This window comes from Lagopus leucura, unplaced genomic scaffold (assembly GCF_019238085.1).
Source record: "Lagopus leucura isolate 7727_CA_CO unplaced genomic scaffold, USGS_WTPT01 Super-Scaffold_702, whole genome shotgun sequence".
NCBI lineage: Eukaryota > Metazoa > Chordata > Aves > Galliformes > Phasianidae > Lagopus > Lagopus leucura.
Genome location: NW_024962254.1, coordinates 4,350,779 through 4,361,083, shown reverse-complemented (window position 1 = coordinate 4,361,083; position 10,305 = coordinate 4,350,779). Strand labels below are relative to the sequence as shown.

At 35.1% G+C, this 10,305-nt stretch overlaps 1 protein-coding gene across 1 annotated transcript in view; it reads right to left on the bottom strand.

Annotated features, from left to right (window-relative positions):
- The window catches only part of LOC122175185 (disks large homolog 2), a 737,856-nt gene that overhangs the window by 479,629 nt on the left and 247,922 nt on the right, over nt 1-10,305 (bottom strand). The window lies entirely within an intron of this gene.

Here is a 10,305-nt window from a genome sequence, read left to right as displayed (position 1 = left end):
AGGGAGGGAGGGAGGGAGGGAGGGAGGGAGGGAGGGAGGGAGGAAGGGAGGGAGGGAGGAAGGAAGGAAGGGAGGAAGGAAGGAAGGATAAGGAAGGAAGGATAAGGAAGGAAGGAACAGAAAACTATTTTTTTTATTCAGAGTACTACTTTTTTCATTAAACTACGGTCTGGAGAATCCCCACACTCTTTATCTACAGAGGAAAAAACTCCTTGTCTCTGTTGTCAGAAGAAGAGTCTGTAGTTATTTCAGGGACTCACAATTAAAGGAAAAACCAGGAAAGTTTTACTGTGTGGTCTAACAATGACAAATTTATGTGAGGATAATGAAAAGAAAGAAGGTTTCAGGGGAGGAAAAGTTTGAAGAGACGTGTGGGAATGACACTGGTAGGCACAGAATAAGGGAAAAATTGCTGAAAGTGAAGATGGAAAATATTAAATCAACCCTCCACCTGGGAAAAGGGAGAGGAATATGATGTTGCTTTTTTTCTTTTTTTTCTTTCAAAATGGTCATAAATTATAAACATACTGACAGAAAGGCAAGGCTGCTCATGAGAGGTCTTGGCAAAGAAACAATCATGAGACTAACATAGATAGGAGAATTACAACAGAGTTTGTCATTTGTCTCATATCCTAGACCTTATATTTCCTTTTTCTGGATGTCCTACAGTTTCTCTTAATAAAATAAATGACTGGAGTTTTTCCTTCGAATTCTTCACCTTATGCTTCCAGGAGATTTCCCATTGAACAAAATATAATCCTATTTAACAGTAATGAGAAGTAAAAATAAATTCTGCATCTGAGAAGCTAGGTAGAACTGTGATTAAAGGTTGACATTTTTACTTAGTATGCAAGATTACATTTTCCATTTTTATACGTTCCCTAAAGAACAACTGGTTCAGATTTATATGAGTTGGCACCATTCTGTCAGTTCTCAGTATGGCAGATAATTCTGGAGACTGGATCTGAATTTTTTTCTAGCAATAAAACACAAGAAAATGAGCACCATGTGTAAGCCAAGCCTATAAGTATTTTTTTCCTTGGGATCTACTTACTTGAAAGAATCCCATAGGATACAGTCTCACACAGAAGAAAGGCCCAGGAGCGCTGGCTGTTACTCAAGGATCGTTTCTTCCATACTCAAGAACAATCTATCACAATAACAGGAGTTTAAGCTAGAGTGGCAAGAAGCCTGCATGGATGAACAAGTTACTCACAACGAAACTCAGATTAAAAAAGTCTACAAGAGGTGAAAGAAGGGACAAGGGAACAGAAGGAATAGTGAGACACTGTTTGGATATTCTGGGATGGAGTTTAGAAATCTGAAGGCCATATAGAGTTAAACCTGGCCACACAAAGGCAAGAGGAATATTTTCTATAGGTACTGCAGCTGCAAAAGTAAGGCAGGTGAGGCCGTTGCTGAATGGGGCAGGTGATAGGGGACATGACAGTGGCCAAGGAAAGAGATTACAACAGCACTATCTTTTTCACTTTTTTTTTCTGTATAATTCTATTCAGCTTTAAAAATACACTTTTAAATACAATAACGTACCCTTGAAAGGCTTCTTTTTTAAATTACAAAAAAAGAGAGCTTTCTTAATATGTATACATTGTGGCAGAATAAACTTTTAACATATGTCCTCACAGTGTTGGCAAATCCCAATTTATATGTATGCTTAGAAAAAGTCGTACTTTATGACCCAATGAGCATTATGTTCAAGGCATTGCCATACCAGAACTCCTGGAAGTAAACTAGAAGGATTTGCAATACTGGTTGAAAGCAGTTCCTTTTGCTAAAAGCTTTGATTAAGGAAACCAGCTATACACTGCAGGTTAGTGCTTTTCTGAAGAGAAATCCTCGAAAGTGATAATGAAAAGAAATAAAAAAACATCCATAGAGAACATCACATTATACCACCGCCCCAACGTAGCAATCACATTTAAAATGCTTTGTACGGTTTGAAAATACTTTCTGCTATTATGGAGAGTTTCACGGATACATATTTAATGACAGGAAGGACTCCTATGAGAATTGTATCTGACCTCCTGCAAAATTTGGCTCAGAAATCCATCTCATAAATCCTAAATCATCATACTTCTATAGCTTCAGCAGAAAATGCTCCTTAGAAAAAAATAGTAAAAATGTAGCCTTTACTTCTTCTAAGTATAACCATGAAAAACAGAATCATTAAAAGCTTCTAAAAGATAGATGTTTAAGTATATTTGAATATGACTTCTTTTGATTTGACCTTGACTAAGTGAAAGCACATAGAAAAATTTACAGGGAATGTTAGATGTGAGCTCTACTAATATCTGGCTAACTGCCTCTGCTGTGAAAGCTCTTTTATTTTAGTGAAATTTTATGCACAAAAGCATTTTCCAGAAACTGATGAAGTATGTTCAATTTTTTATACCCAAGCTTAATTGCAAAAGCTTTTTCATAATAACAAATATTGTCCCAAGCAAAGACTATATTTAATAAATATGCTTATTATTTTCCTTAATGAAAGTAATGTTTAAAAATTGTAGGTAATCCCATTACGCTGTACTTCAATTATACAGACCAGCTCTCCTGCCCCCCTGCTGATAGAAGACTACCTCATCTTAGATTCCAATTATATACATTAAGTCCTTCCCAAACCACCTTCATTATTACGCACAGCATGCTTAGTTCTATGAAAGAAACAACCATAATTGGGAAAGAGCAAAATACATTCTCAAGTCTAAGATAATCACAAGAAAAGTTAATTACGTCAATTACAATAATCATCTCTCCACTCAACAAATCAGACCTATTACTACACAGAGTACTACACAGATAGAGAGACACAATAGGGCAGGTCCTGATCCTTGATAAACCATGGTATTTCCATTCAAGCCACTCTTACTGGAACACTGCAAAGCACCACATTTTGACTTTAAATTATGTTCTAATGCAAAAATAGCAAAAAAATGGCTATCAGAGAAATCCTCCTAAACACAAACCCTGCACATGGCATGGGAGTTTAAACAAGATGATCATTATGGTCCTTTTCAACCCAGGCCATTCTATGATTCCATTCTGTGTTTCGTGCTCACACCCCAAATTAAACTGAACTCTTTCTGTGTTTGGGATAAAATTCTATTTACTAGAAGCAGAAGTGGACTACCGACGTGAGGTTATAAAGGTTGCTCAGAAGTGTGGAGGTAATAGTGGTAGATATAAGGATTAAAATGTCCAGTAAATTTACTAATTCTACTTAGTGTAGAATTTCATCTCAGTATCAGGACTGATGAAACTGTGAAACATTGACTTCATCCCTACCACAAGTCTGAGAAGTAAATGTTGAAGATATTGCCATATAAGACAAAAAAGAGAGCTGTTCACCTCATTCAGTGTTAGAGTAGGCATCACACAAGAAGCTCACAGACCCCATAAAAGCACAAGCCCAACCTTTAAGCCTTCAGGTTTTAGAAGGAAGATGTGCTCCAGCTTTCCATTCTTCTGGTGGTTAATTTTCCTTCCTCTGCATGCTGTACCTTATTCTAATATCAAATTTGGTCAGCCTCCACCATGTCAACCCTTTTTAGAACTCTGACAAAGTCTTAAAAAGCTTATCTCTGTATTTTTGCAGTATCTAATTGTGCCAGCACAGCTATTCTGAACCCTCCATTTGCTAATTTTTTTCTATCCCACCTCAGACCACTTCACAATCTGTTTTTGGTTGTTTCACAAACCATTTGTTAGTATTGTTTTATGGGCACCAGAAGTAGATGTAATTTTCCAGAAAGTTTATGACATTTCAAAATACCAGCATTAAGCTTCGTGGCATAAATAGCAACACTTAACCCAATTACTTCTCTGTTTAGTTAAATTCATACATTGTTTAATGGACTCTCAGCAGTTTCCTGTAGAAAATCTGCACTGACCATTGACCATATGACAGCAGAAGTCATGTGTAGAGCATATTTTGTTTTCATAGGGTAACATTCATTCTCCTAAATGTTCCAACCACTTCCTTTATCTTGATTTGTTTTTTTCCTTATCACTTGGTGACTTTGTCAGAGAATTGGGATCACTGCCAAAGATATTTACTTCAATTTTGTCTCTAGACCTAAATTAGATTCTAAATACAAAATTAGATTATTAATCAGTTAAAATCTAAATCTTCATTATTAATTTATTAGAAACGATACAGCAGCTTGTAAAACATTTATGCTGCAGTAAACGGAGAGCTAGTTTGCAGAGATCATGACATGCCTAATTTACTACACAACTAAATATTTAATTAGAAAGGGTGGCAATGCTAAAGGTGTGATTTTTGAAATTAAACAATCTTTTTAATGATAGAAGTCTTTAACTGCATTTTGCACAGCATCAGTAAGTTTCTAAAACAAGCATTAGTAAACATCCTCTCTTTTGTAGACTTTCCTTTATCAGCTAAGTGAAGAATCATGTACGCTGCTTTCCAGTTTGCCATTTAGAGATAGGTCTGTTCCCCACAATATTTTCAACGGAAAGAAGTTCTAAATGCCATTTTAAATTAATTAGAAAGATAATTCACTTCATATGCCAACTGAAATAAAAGCTGGAGGAATAGTATATTGTAATATTTCCAGCAGGTTATTTTTTTTCTATCTTCAATATGATGTTTCTGATTTAATGCCTTTATTACCAACGTTACTATCTCTTATTAGAATAACAGTGTTTTAAACAACTAACATGCATATATGTAATTCTTTGTTTCAGATTTGAAATAAAAATTTTCAAAATCTCCCAGATGAAGTTTTTTTTTTTATTGTTTTTTGTTGTTTTGTTTTTCTTATAATAGATTTATGCATACAGATCTATATGAAATTGCTCAACAGGAAGAAATTGCATGTGGACCTTTTATAAGGCTGTCTCAGTGTTGAATGTGGCTAGAAAATGATGATACCCAGCATGTTTACTTGAGAGGAGCTTTCAAACAAGATATTCCTAGATCAGTAAGAGGGCTGATCCAAAAATAATGCCTCATATTTTATGACACTGGCCCACAGTGTCAGAGGTAGATGCTGGTGGTATAGTAGTAGAGGTTGAACCTTCCCTCCAGTATTCCATTACATTTTTCTGCTGTGTGACAGATGGCAGCAGAGAGGTGGTGTGACAAACGGCATCTGACATGGAAGTGAGGATGAAACAAAGGTGTATCATTGAATTCCTCCCCACAGAAAAAATTGTACTCACTGACATTCATTGATGCTTGCTGAACATTTATGGAGACAAAAAACTGCATGTCAGCACAGTGAGGCAGCGGATGGTGCTTTCCAGCAGCAGTGACTGTGGTTCACCTCTGCACAGATTTTTACATGCACAACATGTAGCTCTTGTTTAATGCTGGTGAAAATGCAGTGCTAATGGTAGTAACTATGTTGAAAAAGAGCTCTTAGCTGAGAATTTACTCTATCAAATAGTATTATTGTTCTTTCTGTATGTGTTGGAGTTTCCATGAACACATGTAGGAGGCATTATTTTCAGAGCAACCCAATAACTGTATCTGAATGTTTCAGATGTTGTTCAATGTAAGGCAAGAGGGACTACAGTGAATTCTGTAAAGACAAAAAATAAACATTCTTAAATATTATTCTGCTATTGTCTAAGCCAAGTAACAAGAGTCTCAGACAAGGGAGTCAGTGACTTTTTTACCCTTATATGTGAAGGCAAATGTGAAAAATGGAAAAGGTAGACTGGAGGAAGTTATAAACAGTAACAGCGTGTCCTATTTCAAGGTGAAGGTTCATTCAATAGAACATTACACCAAACAAAACCATGAACAGTCTATAAGAATAGTCCTGAAAACAAACAGAAGCAAATAGGATCAGTTTCACTTAATCCTAAAAGCTATTTCAAAACAGTAAATTGATACTTCTTAACTACCAAGCTGTTTTTGCTAATATAGAATTTCCTGACCCTTTGTTACCTCACAGAGATGGAGAATGTTCCATTCAAAAACAATCCACTTAAAATCTTTACGAAAGTTTTCTGCTAAGATAATCAAAATTAAGTGTATGTATCTTATAGTTGACTGGAAAACAATACACATTTAGGAAATAAGTAAAAATATACTGATCCCTTAGAGAGTGGGTTAGAAGACCGTTGTATTGGCTTTACTGCAAAGCATTTTTATAGGGCAACAATAAAATATTAAATATATGAGTATTCCCATTTTCCTACACCTTCCTTATGCCTCAAGCCTAAAGAATATTTCACAACTGTATAAAATAGCATGATATATATGATCAAGACTTAAATTGAATAAAGTACACAGGTGTTGTGGGCCTCTTATTACACATTAACAACATAATGTGATGAATAAGTTATGACCTTGCTTATCAAAGTAACAATTTCCCAAGCAAACTTTTAATAGATAATTAGTATCACAGTTATTAATCCATGGCCGGCTTAAATACTGCTGCGTGGCATAGGGAGGAATGACCCTATGAAAGAGAGGCAAATAAATGGAAGATTTCTAGTCTAGAACTAAAATACAGTTTTCATGCAAAGTTTACTTTTGAAATCCAATTCTGGTTTAATAATGACAGTTATTGATTGCTCTACTGAGCTTCAGGAAAGGCAGATGATAGCCTCAGATTAGTTAACACTGGCTAAGATTAATTAATTGATTAATCTAATAGGAGAGCTGTATGAGTCACTCAGAATGGTGCTGGCATCATCTTAAAACAGCTAGAAGCTGTGGAAGCTGTGTAGGTTCATACACTTTTACATCTAAAGGCTGTCATTTCTGAATAGACCTGCAATGTGCGTATATAGCGATGACAAATGGGGAACCTTGTTTTACTGTTTTGGGGGGTATACGAAAGACATTGTTAAAAAGAAAGCTTCAGTCTTCATAAAGGTTTGCAAGTGCTTCACACCACATTTGAGTCTCCTGCCTGGTAGTAAAGCCTATCAATTGCACCTATGAAAGAATCAAGGGATTGGCTAAAATTTCTTATTTGAAGTTGTTAACATAGATTAAATCTATAACTGCATGTTCCTCACTAAGTCTTCTCTGACACACATCAGCAGAGAAAAAATCAGCACCATTAAAATACATATAGATGCATATACCATCCTTTTGGTAGGATGCCTTCCACTTGCAGCAAGTTCTGTACATACCAGTTGTATTGTCTTATACAGTACACTAAAAGTATAGTTTGATGATTTACCATAGGAACTAAAAGAGAATTCTCATCTCCCAGTTTTCTCCAGGGACAACGATGCCAAAGGACAGATTGTATCTTGTCAGAGTTTCAGGCTGATCTCTATTTGCAAACACAGTGAGTGATGCCAAATGCAGGCCAGAACGCAAATCTAACACATTTTATTATGCTGATTTGAATTGCATATGCAGGACAGAGAGGTAAATAATGCCAGAAAAATGCACCATACTTGCACATCATATGAACCCATTTTCAAAATGTACTTGAACATAGCATAGGAATGCAAAGAAACAAAACAATTACAATGAAATAATGAGCATCTTATGAATTAAATATGATATTCACAGTGCTGCACGCTGGGATTTAACACAATATGATATGCTGCGTAGACCAAGAGTGGAAAGTCCAAGTAAAGTTATAAGTACAATAAATATACTGCTTTTCTCTCTTTCTCTCTTTTTTTTTTTAATTTAAAAAAATGTGGAAACAATATATTGAGATTATTTAATAATGAAAATAAGAAAGAGAGACAGGCATATTCTCATTTTTCTCTGAAGAAAACAGTAGCTTGTGGCCTATGATAATAAAAGCACTTATTTATTAGAACAGATCCAAACTGATTCCATCTGAGTCACAGCATGAGAACTCAGAGCAGCAATTAATGCAACCATTGTCATGGCAATTGTTTTCTGAACATCTTCGTGTCCATCTTGGTTTTAAGTAAATGAGATAATTTAACCAGAAAAGTTACTCACCCCATTTCTAAGATGATCTCTGCACTGGCTAAATGTGGAAAAGAAAAGCTGCTTTATGTGACATGCCATGGAGACCCCTGGATAAGAGATGAAAGGCTGTGCTGTACCTGACAGCATGTGCACGCCAGCATGGCACCGCATGGGGAAAAAAAGAGGCATCAGCACTGCATGGCAGCCAGCTAAGATTAATTGTGTTCTCTGAGATTAAATTGGAGAGGAAGAGTAGAGATATTCTGTTGTTTCCAAACAGTTCACCTATAGCTGATTAAGAGCTACTTCTTCCATCAACATAAGGTAATTTAAACAATAACCCTATTATTACTCATTAATAGTTACAGCAGGTGTTGGGCCCACGAAGATGGAACAGTCAAGCAACACAAGAGCAAAATCCCTCACAGAGGAAAAAAAAAAAAAAAGATTGTAAAGGATTAACTTTAGTAGTTTATTATTCATCAGTATCTTGTTTTAAAATATCACTCTTGCGTTTTTGTAAGATTAGTTGAATTTATTTATTATTATTATGCTGATTGTAAGATGGAAGCGAATTATAAGCATAATAAATCTCCACTTAAGCAGCTTATCCCTACAGTTATATATGAATCACGGTGCACATGGGATCATAACCAACTGCAAATAAGGAAAAAAGGGGAAAGAAGAGTTGAGTAGCTATATGGTGCTGGATTAAATAAAAACATAAGAAAATGCCTTAGAATTCCAACTATGTTAAAGCAAAAGAGCTCCAGAAAGAAAAAAAAAAAACTGCACATATTTTTTTCCTCTCTCAGTCGTGTGTAAAAGGAAAAGATCTTTCCATGAAGTTTTAAAACAGAGCACTTATAAACTCCATTTGAAAAGATTCTACCAGTGGCCTGGCATAAGCCTGGTAGTTCTACAAATAAGTGACAAACTGTTGTCATCTCACTGAAGCTGATCAGCACGAGCCCTCCTTGGCCCAAATGCAAGTAAAACTGTCCACCTGCCCTTACAGCTTGGCAGCTATGTGAGATGTCCCATAGCGGAGCAGTCATTTCACCTTTAGCCAAGGCAATAACAAGTCCTACAAGCTTTATCACTTCATCGTAACCCCAGTGGACTTGAAATAATGTAGTGAGCTCCAGTTTGAAAGAGAGCACTTATGAAGAAGTCTAAAGTCCATACAGTATGCATGAAAATACTGAAGCAAAGAGAGTAGTGCTTGCTTTGTTTGGAATTAAATATATATATGATGTAATGAAAAATGTGTTTATCTAATACTCTATGATTTCTTAATAATTTTCTGTTCTTTTTTGCGAATAATTACTGGTTCAAGTAAACTTCTTATCTGTCTTTCAAACTAGATTAGGAGGCAGCTTCTTGAAAGCAAAATCAAAATGAAAAAGCATACACAGCTTAAAAAAGCCTACTCTGCAATTAGCTGTATTAGAATAGAGATATGAGAATGATCTGGGTATTAAGTGTCATCATAACATGAAGAGTTAATTTCCACTATTGCCAGAACACCATCAGAAAAATCATGAAATATGTCAGCATTTACAGATAATATTCTTTTGTTATGCATCATCCCAGTTTTATTAATTTACTAAGGCAAATTTTCCTGCCTTTTTGCAAATATTTGTAGGTTGCCATTCTACCAGGGATACTCAATTTACCCAAAATGACACTAAAACAGAGCCCACATTAAAAAAACACCTTCTGGCCTACATTCTCCTACCTAGTATGCACCACATTATATCTAAAACTACTCATTTGCAGTGATATGGTTTAGTTTGTGCATGTTGCTTATGGGTAATCTTTAGTTTTATCAACAGCTTTATCAACAGTTCAGAAACCACACACTACTTGTATCATTATGCACACATTTATTTTTAAAAGATAAACAGCTTCTGTCTTGAATTATAAATAGAATAAATGAGTTTAAACTACAATAATAAACTAAGACTTCTGGGGGAAAAATGCATATTTTCAAATACAGGACACCAATTCTTAGTACTGCTATCACCATGAAAGCATTTTGGTACCTAAAACGAGAAAAAGATTTCTAATAATGCTATTCTGTAAAATAAGGGGTGAAAGTCAATTGTCATCTAAACACTTTTTATGGATGCTGTTTTTCTGCTGCTATGAGTTATCGCATCAGGACTTCCTTTTAAAGTGATTTTCCTCTTCAGATGTAAAAACTCAACAATAGGACCAATTATGATGCCATTTATAATTTGGGTCTCATGATTCAAACATATTCCACTTTCAAACAAATCAAAAACTCAGTGTTAGTCTTTCCTAATGAAATTGAGTAATAGGGTAACTCTGGCAAAGTAAATAAATAAATAAAATAAAATAAAATAAAATAAAATAAAATAAAATAAAATAAA